Genomic DNA, 12,891 nt, shown 5'->3' with positions numbered 1-12,891 from the left:
AGGAATTGGCGCAACCAAGATGACCAACGCCCTCCCGTGCGTGATCGGCTGGGGGGCAGAAGTGACCGATATGATCGGTCGGAAGATAGACGCCATGATAGGCAGGGGGGCAGGGCTGATCGACATGATCAGTCAAACAACAAAGCTAGCGTTCACAGCCGGCTCGAAGACATGGCCGATGCTCGGGTGACGGACGATAACCCGTTAGGACGCGAATCGGAGTGGGAACGCGCCAGGAAAGAAGGGAGGCCAATAAACCCCAGGTGGTGCCCCGATGGTTTGACCAAATCACAAAAACGGAGGATCCAACGTCTCCGCCAATGGGAACAGCAAGAAGAAGAGAGCGCGACGGACAAGAAGGAAGGGAGGCCTCGGGTGTGGCGCCCCAAAAGAAACGACGAGGGAAACAATGAGTCAGCGGGTGATGAATCGGCAGCTGAGATCGGTATGGTTTTCATACTGCCAATGGAGTTCATGACCCCCGCCGATCAACAGGACGTATCGGCGATAGAGGGACAAACAGCACGGTTGGCTTTAGAGCTAATGATGGCCACGTTCGAAAAGCCCGAAGATGACGAACGACAACATATGAAGGCGTTGTTCCTTAAAGGGCATGTTGACGGTCGCCCCCTCACTAGATTGATGGTCGACGGAGGATCTGCTGTCAATATCATGACGTATGCCATACTCCGGAAGCTGGGGAAGAGCGGCGACGACCTAACCAGGACGGACATGATGCTCAAGGACTTCGAAGGCAAGGTGTCAAACGCTCGCGGTGCTCTCTGCGTCGACCTCACCATCGGCAGTAAGACCCTTCCTACCACATTTTTCGTCATTAATGGCAAAGGGTCCTATAATATGCTTCTTGGCCGAGACTGGATACACGCAAACTGCTGCATCCCGTCAACTATGCATCAGTGCCTCGTACAATGGGTCGGCGATAACATCGAGGTGGTCAAAGCTGACTCCGCGTACAGCATCGCAGCAGCCGACGCACAGCAATGGAGCTGCGAAACCGTCAGGTGCATATCAGGAAGGGTGTGGGAGACCGATTTCCTGAAGGTCACCGATTTTGGTTTACAGCCGATCCGAGCAGTCGGCTCCGAAGACTCAGAATAGATGGATCAGTTCGCCCGAGAAGATGGGAAGCTAGGGCACGGATTCACGTCGGCCGATTCATTAGAAATGATAGACTTAGGTGACGGGACCAAACCAAGGCCGACTTTTATTAGTGCAAATTTAGATCCAGAGTATAAGTGTAAATTGACAAATTTATTAAGAGAATTCAAGGATTGTTTTGCTTGGGAGTATCACGAGATGCCCGGTTTAGATCGATCTATTGTTGAACATCGGCTACCCATAAAGCCAGGGTATCGGCCGTACCAACAACCCGCACGGCGATGCAATCCTAAAATTTTACCAGACATAAAAGCTGAAATAACTCGGCTGATTGAAGCAAAATTTATTCGGCAATGTCGTTATGCCGAGTGGATTTCTAATATCGTGCCGGTGTACAAGAAAAATGGGAAGTTGCGCGTTTGCGTTGATTTCAGGAATCTTAATCAGGCCACACCGATGGATGGTTACCCCATGCCTACGGCCGATGTACTGATCGACGCCGCCGCGGGACACAAAATTATTAGCTTCATGGATGGAAACGCCGGATACAATCAAATACTTATGGCTGAAGAGGACATACCCAAAACGGCCTTCAGATGTCCAGGCCATCTTGGTTTATTCGAGTGGGTGGTGATGACTTTCGGTTTGAAGAATGCTGGCGCTACATATCAGAGAGCCATGAACTACATTTTTCACAAACTCATTGGCCTCCTGGTAGAAATCTACATCGATGATGTTGTGGTCAAGTCCAAGAGTCACGAAGAACATCTAGCCGATTTGCGAAAGGTACTAGAGTGTACCAAAAAGCACGGTCTTAAGATGAATCCCAACAAATGCGCTTTCGGCGTCTCCGCCGGACAGTTCTTAGGATTCATGGTGCACGAACGAGGTATAGAAGTCAATCAGAAGACCATAGCGGCCATCAACAAAGTCGTGGCCCCACAGAACAAAACTGAGCTATAGTCTCTGATCGGCAAGGTAAACTTCATCAGAAGATTTATATCTAATCTATCTGGACGAATTCAGGCGTTCACGCCACTTCTGAAGTTGAGACCAGACCAGGAATTTATATGGGGAGAAGAACAGCGCAAGGCGTTAGAAGATATCAAGCGATACTTGGTCTCACCGCCAGTCTTGGTTCCCCCTCAAACTGGTAAGACGTTTAAACTGTATTTATCAGCTGATGAAAAAGCTATTGGGTCGGCTCTAGTCCAAGAGTTTGAAGGCAAAGAGCGGGTAATTTATTACGTCAGTAGAAGACTCCTGGATGCCGAAACAAGATATCCTCCGGTAGAGCGTTTGTGCTTGTGTCTTTACTTCTCATGCACCAAACTCAGGCACTATCTACTGTCGGCAGAGTGTGTAGTCGTATGCAAAGATGACGTAGTAAAATACATGCTATCACTGCCGATATTGAAAGGACGAATCGGTAAATGATCTTAGCTTTATCAGAATTTGACCTGCGGTATGAATCGGCAAAAGCCGTCAAGGGTCAAGTCATGGCCGATTTCGTCGCCCAGCACTGTGGACCGGAGATCGCCCTCGTGGAACTGGCGCCTTGGCAATTGTTTTTCGACGGGTCATCATGCGGGGTCGGATCAGGAATCGGCATCATTCTCATATCGCCTCGGGGGGCAAGCTATGATTTTTCTCTGCCGATAGAAACCGCCGCTACTAACAATCAAGCAGAGTACAGAGCTGTATTAAAAGGCTTACAGCTATTGAGAGGAGTCAAGGCCGATTCTGTTGAGATCTTCGGGGATTCTATGCTTATTGTGGATCAACTAACCGGAAGGGCTGAGTGCAAAGATGACGTATTAAGAATTTATCACGAAGATTGCTTACAGCTTTTAAAAGAATTCAGATCGGCAGTAATCGAGCATGTTCCAAGGGACCACAACGAAGAAGCAAACAAGCTCGCCCAGCACGCATCTGGGTATCGGCCGATTCTAGGTGCTATGGCCTTAGAACTTGCAGCCGACGACTGGCGTAAAGAAATTGCCGATTACCTGAAGGATCCGTCTAAAAAGGTGGAGCGACGAGTACGCTTTCATGCCACCAAATACGTACTGCTCGAAGATGATCTGTTCTACCGAACGATCGACGGAGTTCTTCTTAAATGCCTTGGAACAAAAGAAGCCAAGACTCTAATAGGGGAAATTCATGAAGGGGTGTGTGGAGCACACCAATCGGCACATAAGATGAAGTGGATGATTAGGAACAACGGGTACTATTGGCCTACAATCCTTGAAGACTGTTTCAAATATTATAAAGGTTGTCAGGAATGTCAAAGGTTCGGAAATGTCCAACGTGCGCCCGCATCGGCCATGAACCCCATCATCAAGCCATGGCCGTTCAGGGGATGGGGAATAGACCTTATCGGCCAAATTTACCCACCGTCAAGCAAAGGGCACAAGTTTATTCTGGTGGCTACCGATTACTTCACCAAATGGGTGGAGGCGATTCCGTTGAGAGCCGTGACATCGGCTATCATGGCCGACTTCGTAAGAGACCACATTGTCTACCGATTCGGCATCCCTCAGACTATAACAACCGATCAAGGAACAATGTTCACACCCGGGGAATTTGAGGAATTTACGACCGATATGGGCATCAAATTGTTAAATTCTTCTCCGTATTACGCCCAGGCCAATGGTCAAGCAGAATCCTCCAACAAAGGGATAATCAAGTTGATCAAACGGAAAATCGAAAATATCCGAAGAAGTGCCACCTATGCTTGACTGAAGCCCTGTGGGCGTACAGAATGGCTTGTCACGGGGCTACCAAGTTGTCTCCCTATCAGTTGGTGTACGGTCATGATGCAGTACTACCATGGGAATCGAGGGCAGGATCGAGGCGTATTTCGCTCCAGGACCAGTTATCGGCCGATGATTACTCGTCACTTATGAAAAGGGAGCTCGACGATTTGGCTAGTCAACGATTGAGGGCCCTAATGAGTATTGAAGAAAATAAGAAGAGAGTAGCCAGGTGGTACGATAAGAAGGTCAAAGTCAAACAATTCTCCCCCGGAGACTTGGTATGGAAGTTAGTACTGACGATCGGGTCGAAAGATCCTAAATTCGGAAAATGGTCCCCTACCTGGGAAGGGCCGTATAAAATTGGCAGATGCGCTCCAGGGAATGCCTACATTTTGGAAACAATAGAAGGAGAAGAATTCACTAGAGCTCTGAATGGAAGGTACTTAAAAAGATATTACCCAAGTATATGGGTCGGAGCCTAAGAAATCAACCGTAACACGATCACACATAGCCGATACAAGTCGGTTTAAGAAGCACATAAAGTCCACCGAAGCGGCTGATTACATTCATTCGGTACGGGCGACGGATTACATGGCCGACAAAACATTAGTCGCCCTTAGAACAAAAAATACAAAGAACAAACTAATTATTCTTCTTCTCAGATGCCTTCCCATTCCGCCCCAGCTCATTCACAACACGGAGACGTGAGGCCTCTGCCGCCGCAAGGATGACTGGCCGAGGAAGCAGACGGGTCCTATCGGTGGGAAGTCGCTGGCCGCCGTTCCTCTCCATGAAGTCCAGGATCGCGCGGGCTGCCGAGGTGACGTCATCTTCAGGCGCGTCACGATGACGACCCCTCACGGTTGGAGATCGGCGATGACCTTCGCTCTCCACGGAATCCAAGACCGCACGAGCCTCTGCGGTAATGTGGTCTTGGAGCTCCTCTCGGTGCGCCAGAATCAGCGCCTTGTCCTCCGGGGTCAATGGATCTTCAGAGTGAATGCACTCGATGGCGCGCACGAGCTCCAGACTGAGGCGTTGGGGCTGAAACAAAGAAGGGATAAGGCGAAGCGTTCTTTTCCTAAAGATCTAAGAGAAGAAGTCGGGGCTTCACCTGGTTAACAGAAGAAGACGACGATGAGGCCATGATGAAATAGTCGCGCTGATGAGAACAAGAAGAAAAGTGAAATGGGAGCCGAGTCGATACTATCGGGAGTAGGCACCGAGGTCGATATTTATGGGGAAAAATACGTGGAAATCTGGTGAGGCCATGTCCCATCGGTAATAAGGAAGGCAGTAAATAGAGAGGGCGTCGCGAAGGGACGGTCAAAGAAGATAGTAAATGTTCGTACAAAGCGGTCAGTGTTTTACAGATTACCCAAAAGGGTATCGATAGCTGTGATGGCCCGGCGCCGGATCTGATCGGCAAAGTCAAGAACCCGTTGGTCTTCTTCCGCCGATCCAGGGACCGCCGATGCGCTGCGGTGGAGTTTCAGAGCTTCATGAGCAAAACGCTGCCTCTCCCGTGTCAAATCGGCAATAGCAGAGGGTAACTCTTGAAGTTTGTTCTCTTCGGCACTGATTGCCTTGGTCACTTGCTCCATCTCTTTGGCAAGTTCCGCCCTCCGACGTTTGAGGCGGTCTATTTCACTAATGATCGCCGGGCGTGAGTCTTCTAGAATATGGATACGCCGATGCGCTTCTTGAGCCTGACGCTTGAAAGCGTCTTCATCTTCACGAGTCTTGGCCAATTTCGCGCGATCGGCCATGTGACGAAGGGCCCTAAAGACTGGGATCCTCATGGACTCGATGAAAGCCGCCGGTGCCAAGGCCTCTTCCGCTTCCTCTGGTACTCGTCCGCTGACGTCACTGAAGAGCTGCCGAATTGGCGAAGCATCTTCTACTAGTCGGCCGATGTCCCCTTGTAGGAGGGATCGGATGTTGGTAAGTTTAGCTCGGACGTCATCAGGAACGGAGCTTAAAGCAACTTGGCGGGATGCGACTTCCTCGTCATCAGAAAGAGCAACCGCGAAGGAGAAGAGGCTGTTGTCGGGGGAGTCTTGTTCCTAAGAAAATAAGGAAAAGGGGTGGATCGGCAGGGAATCAGAGCAAATCGGCTGGTTGAAAGCTGGTTTAGGAACTTACCATTTTAAAGAGAATTTCTTCATGCTGCGCTTGTAAAGCCGTCGTGTCTTGCTCAGTGGCCTGCGCCATAGGTTCATCTGATGAAGAGGACTCCACGACAATCGGCGCGGTGCTCGGACCAGCCTCCTGAGAAGAAATCGGTGGTCGAGAAGCGCTCGGTGTGCCGATGGCCTGCGACGAAGAATCGGTTAAGTACATTACGCAAATACCCGAAGGAAATCCGTAAGATAAGTACCGTACCTCAATGGATGAGGGCAGGGGCGCATTGGTGTCCGGTCGAGTTGTCGCCGATTGTGGTATTTCCATAGAGGTGCTCTAAGAAGTACAAAGTTAAGAAGAGCTAACACCAAAATGACAATCGGAGATGGTAAAGCTCGGACTTACTTGTATAGCTTCCAACAATAATGATGCGGCAGCTACTCCGGCTTGTGTGATGGCTTGAGTATCGGCACTTTGTGTGACCTGGGAAGGTGGTGCAGTCAAAGTTTCTGCCGATACAAGCACAGGAGGATCCGCCGATTCCGTACGAGCCCGGACTCGGCGACTCGTTTTCTTGATGATCCTCTTATGAACCTGCTTCGATCGGCCAGCGATCATGTCAACTGACGGGGCGTCGTAGCCGATAAGAGGATAGGTGGTGTATGGATAGCTCTCTATTAACCGTCCGCTGCGGCTGTGCGTTGGAGGGGTCCGATTCCCGGCCTTAAGAAACAATAAAAACATTAGTGTTCAATCATGTTGAAAAGAATAGAAATCAGCTATGAGAAGTACCTCGGCGTTTGGATCAATGTTGGCCGGGTCCAGAAGATTGCAGTATGCCGATGCTGAGTTACAAAATAGAAATTGCTTCCATTCGGCCCACCAAAGTTTGAACGGCTGGACGGCAAATGGAAATAATAGCCAGTCATTCAAGTTAATTGTACTGGAGTCCGGAATTCGGTCTCGCAACCGACCGTAATCCAGGCCAGATGTGAGCACATCTCTGAACTTGATTCGGCCAGCAAAATACACCTGTATCGGCAGTTGACCCATGCTGAATTGTCGTGTTGCAGTGGACGGGTTGTAGAATTCGTACGTAGGGGCATCCTTTCCCGAAAAGAAGTTGGCCGGTAGGAGTCCTGGTTTGATCAGTCCTTCATAAAGATCTTCATCAAACCGACCAGAAGTTGAATCGAAGCAGGTGGGGAGCTCAAAGACCGGGTTGTCTCGCTGGTACGGAAACCAAATAGTTGCGTCTTCATTAAATCCATTGTAGAAGCACCGAAAGTACTCGGCTACCTTTGTAGCAGAATACGCACAACCCGGAAAAGCTGACGCCGCTTCACCAAAGGACATGCATCGGCGACGCTCGGTGGGATCCTCCGCCGATTCGATATTGGGGAACATCATATGGTCCACCGGCTGCCGGGTGATTCTGCTCATGTAAAGGTTCAACCATAGATTGACAAACCACCAAGGCCCGCCTGGGTTGCCGATCGGTTCTCCCTTGGAAAGTCTTGTGCCGATTTGATGAAGCATGTGGTACACGGCACCCAGTAGATGTTTCCCGAGAGGAATATGGTCCCCTCTGGACAGTGCTTCAGCTAAGGATTGGGTGTTGGTTGTTGGACCGGCGGCTCTTCCACAGAAGAAGTGTTTTTCTAGCCACATCATCAGGAAGGCTGTGTGCTCCCTGTTATCAACGGTTCCGGTCTTCTTGTTACTTTTGATGAAGCCTTTCCAGCCGTCGATTCCCCTTGTTTCCAGCCGATGTTACGTTGTGGTCAAAAGGCGGAAGGGTGTATCAGGAGAAGATATGTTCAGGCCGGTCAAGAGGATCACATCGGCCAGTGTAGGGGTCATAGGACCGTGCCCAAATAAAAACACATTAAGTGCGTCAGACCAAAAATAGGAAGCCGCCATCACTAACGGCTCATTTTTCTCCATTTGAGACAGGGAGAGGTTGATGCACTGGCCGATTTTGAGCTCTTCCCACGAGACGCTCTTTGATGCAGCCATCCGTTGGTACCATTCCCTCCAACCTGGGGTTTCATTCGGCCAGGATCTGAAAGTACCTACCCATTGATCTAAGTTCATATCGGATCGTTTGAAGGGTATCCGGTCGGTTTCCGAATTTATAAGATCTACCGGATCTGGGCCTCCATAGGACCGAGGCAAACAAGGCCAGGACTTCCCGTGAGGTGAATAGTAATTCTATGCCTAACTGCCTAAAAAAGGAAAAAGGGGTATGGAAATGTAAGGAACAGATCTAAGATAAATACGTTGCCGATAGGGGAAGGATTCGGTATTTACCTCCGGGATGAAGTTCTGAGTAATCGGTGTGGTCGCCGATGCGGATGTGGATGATGGGGCCGCGATTGGGATCGCCATTGGGATTTCTGATGAAGCTCTTTCATCTGTGGATGGAGTGACGGTCGTCGCCACCACCACCGGAGGCGCTGTCTCTGGAGCATCGCGTGCGGGGGAGCTGCCGGAAGGAGCCGCCATTGAAGGGAAGAGGGAAGAAGTAACAGGAACTGGAACTAGAAAACTTCGGTGGCAAGGGAAAGTGTTGAAAGAAAAAGGATGCGCGCGCGTTGGGAAAAGAGACGTGAGCTTGAAGATGAGGTGCGGTGAAGCACTATTTATAGGATGCCTGAAGAGGGGGTAAAAATGGAATTTTCACCGCGCCGGCGCTTCGAGTTTTTTGGGGGTAGTGGCTGTCGTGGGCGCCCGTTTCAAAAATTGCAATGATCAGCTGGGAGACCGCGAAACGGAAGGATATTTTCACTGTGGCCGTTTCGGAGGGGAAGTTATAAAGAATTTCGAAATAAAAGACTGTGTTTTACTCCGAAACTGGGGGGCATGTGTTGACGCCGGATTTCGGCACCAGTAGAATCGGCGCCAAGAAGAAAGGAAATCGGGGAAGCACAGTTGGGAATCGGCCAGATGATTCTATAGTGCGGAATCGGCTGGCGACTTTTGTCTTTCTTCAAGACGAATGCGCCAGAATCCCAATCGGTAATCTTTTGCCGATGAGAAATCAGCCGATTAGGAGGATGGACTAATTGGGCCTGTATGGGCTTGGAAAGGGATGGAAGGATAAGGTGGAGGTTAGCCCACGAAGCGTGGAATAACTAACCTAGCACGAATTGTGCTTGTAGATATTCGTTTTCTGTTTGAATTAGAGATAGAATTCTAGTCGGTTAAGAAGTTATCTGTATGGGGCTATAAATAGCTACCTTTGTAAATCTGTAGTCATCAACCAATCAATACAACAAGCTACTTTTTCTTCGTACTTACTTTCGAGCGGGCGACTTCGCCATTACTTTCTCTTTTCACGAGTTCGTGCGGGTTGGCAGGGCTGCATCATCTTGATCTCCGGCCGATTCTGTAAGTTCCGTTTATCGAGTAATATCTAAGCTTTAACTTCCGGCGCATCGCTGTTGTTTCGTTTAGATTTATTCACTAGTTATCGATATTTGCTAGATTCATAGGTTTTTACCTGTTTTTCTAGTTTTTATCACCAGTTATCCAGCTAGGAATCGGTAGTATCGGCTTTCTTTATTTTCTGTCGTTAGATTCATCTATTGCCGATTAGATCTGTTCCTAGTGTTGTCATCGTAAGCTTTGTTCCGATTACTTTAGTAATTTCCTGTCTACAAGGCTATAGAGATCAGGCTGTCTTGTAGCCGATTTCATTATCACAGAAAATCGGCCGATTCGCCGATAAACTCTCTCGATCGGAAACCTAGCCGATCGTAATTTCTGGACCTGACACGCGTTCTTCCTTGCCAATCAACAGGTCAGATTGGCTGGCACGCCGCGCGAACCGCACCAGGGCATTCACCCGAACAGGAGCTAAGCAGATTCTCCCGGGTCGTGTGTCGGTCGCTGGGATTCGGTTGACCGATTTATAGCACCAACAGGACTTCAAACCATCAATCCTCGAATTTGGCTACACTTTATGAATCGAAGAAAAAGAACGAGAAGAAGACCAACAAGTGCCACCGGATCGACGAAACAAGAAAAATCCAATACATGGTGTATGATAACCCAGCCAGCCAATGGTAACCGCAGCACACAAACAATCTAGGCAAAAATCCAATTCAATTTCAAAGAATTCTTCACTAGATTAGATCAGGGATGAGGGAAAAGTTGCCTCACTTGCCCTCGAGGCAAAAGAGGTGACTAGCATTGATGGATGATGGAGGCATGCTAACCACATTGGAGCCTGTGAGCCGACTCCATCGCCATTGGAGGATATACATCAGGCTCATCCATATTGGAGGTGTCGGGTTTCGTGTGCCGACCACAACCCTGTTAGAGGACCAAGCACGGGGGCTGGGACCATGCTACGAGCTGGTCCTGTGCCTGCTCTAGCCTTCCGTCTTCGGAGATAGAGAAGGCCATTTGCGTTGGCGCATGCAATTTTAATCAGTTTTAGCATTGTAGTGTGATAATTTATACGTATATCATTTACCCATATCAACGCTAGAAGCATTGCAATTTTACTGATTGCGTTTCTACAGGTCAAAATTAGAACTTATTGCTTATGATAGATTCTCAAGTGTTCCTTCAGCTGGACCCGTTGGAGATCTTACAGTTTTCATGGTTCAGCCGTGGCGCAGCAAGAGCATACATCATGTGGTAGGCCAAGTTACCGGAAAACTAATTGTATTGATATATCACCTGAGCATGTTTATTGGGTCAAGGATGTGTGAGAAAAAAAAATTCTTCTCATTAGTAGGCGAGGGTGCCAACGGCAACAAGATTTCTCATTGAGTAGGCGAGGGTGCCAACGGCAACAAGACAGTATTGGAGTGGGTCATAATTAACGAGCTATCACCTGGATTTTTTTGTCATGTTTATTGGCATAGGAGCGTACGAGGTATTTTTCTTCCATTACATCACACATGCATATTTGCTTAGTAAAATATAAAAGGGAGTTAGGTGTACGACGTAACGTAAGCTACAAGCCTACAACCCAACGACCCATATGCTCCATGAGGAAACTTTAAAGGATGAAAATACGAGTGCGGTGTTATGGGACAGGAATCCTCTGCATTTGAGTCACTAACGTGTGGACTCAGTCCCACACATCAATGATGCAGTTGAAGAGGCACCAACCGACTGTAGAGGATCTCATTTCGTGTTATGGATAGCTATTCTAGCTCATAGATGTCGAGTTAAAAGTGCGGTGAAGAGTATGATGATGTAGTGGTAAGAGAGGCAGGGTAGGAGACACAAAAACACAAGCCATTACAGGTTTCAAGAAACAAATTATGTTTCATGTTTCGAGTATCAAGTATGTAATAATATACATAATTGGAGGTTTTACGTTCAAAAAATACAGAATTGGAGGTTTATGTTCTTCTAAAGTTCAAGTTTTTTGTACACTTTAACTACTTCTAGTCAATTTCAAATTTGATGAAACTAGTTTTTCAATTTCAGTTTCAAGTGAGTTTATAGAAGATCTGATCGAATTTGAACAAATAGCGAAAAAACAAAAATGGCTATAAAGGAGACTGGTGTATTTATAGCACTTAGGCTCTTTTTTCATCACTTTCCAATCGAAAATTGAGGAGAAACACAGGAGTGAGGAAGGCGTTTGGATATAGTATACTAGAGATCACAAAATACCTTGGAACCTCCCTCAACTGCCCTAATAATCAGATAATATAAAACACCATCATATGATGGCTTGATCATGAGTAATGTCCTCAAAGACGGCACAACAGCCATTTGAGCTTCCACTATTATCACAGTTTGAATTTGGGAAGGGGAATATGACAATGCAGAATGAAAACATCTAAGCCCTAACTGGTTAGGTTTTTTTTTTTGGATGGTCGGTAACATCACGATCGTTAGGATTCAGCAGGGAAGGCCCTAACTATTTTTTTATTGCAGGCCCATTTAATTTGATCCCATGAGGGGTCGAATCCGGACATGCTTGGTGCTATTCATGTGCTCTAACCACTAGACTAGAGGGCCTTTCGCGTGATAAAGCATTGTTAGTTATTCTTAGCCTTTATTGTGTTTTTCATAACATGCGAAAATAGGGGCGGACCCACAGGGTATATCGGGTGGGCCACGGTGTACCCTGGGTCGGCCCAACTAATCAGATATACGCCGGTATGCGGCATGCGCCTGGATGCATGTCGCCTTATGTACGCCGGCTGCCTGGCCCTAAGTTGAGCATGGTAATGGTATATGCGGATACGCCCGACGCCTGGTCATCCAATCATCCATCGAAGTTGAGCCGCCATGCCACGACTCCTCCGCCGCGGCACTGCCGCACCAGGGCTAGCATGTGCCGCATCCGCGTGGGAGTCTTCTTCTGCAGTTCTGCGGCGACCAGAGGCAAAAGCTCACACCGGAGCTCCGCCACCTTCGCCTGTCACAGGACTTCTCGCACAAGACCACAACCAAGTTCGTTTTCCACAAGATCACAAGGAGAACTTCTGATCGTCCACAGGGAGGTTTAAAATTAATCTATCTTCTATTTCTTTTCTTATTTGAAAAATCTTATGTTCTTAAATATTTTTATTTATATATGTATGAGTGCTTTTTTATTTCAGTTCGTGAGTTAATCCATCAACATTCTTAAATTTATATCTTGTGAGGCTGTGATTTGTAAGTTTTCTACACGAAAGTTTAAAACATGATTCTTTTATTGTAAGTTTCTTTTATGCTATATTTTGAACTATTTGTATTTCATTTGAACTATTTATACTATGATTTGTTATTGTTTCTAGCTTAATCTTTAAATTTAAGACTTATCATGTTATTTAGTGCATGTGGCATTCCAAATTAGAATATGGTTTTACTAAATTGTAAATGGTTTTATCCAATTGCATAAGATTTTAAGATTTTTTTTTTCGGCATA

The sequence above is a fragment of the Setaria viridis genome, chromosome 2 (genome assembly GCF_005286985.2).
Source record: "Setaria viridis chromosome 2, Setaria_viridis_v4.0, whole genome shotgun sequence".
Lineage (NCBI taxonomy): Eukaryota > Viridiplantae > Streptophyta > Magnoliopsida > Poales > Poaceae > Setaria > Setaria viridis.
Note: the sequence above shows the minus strand (reverse complement) of the source record.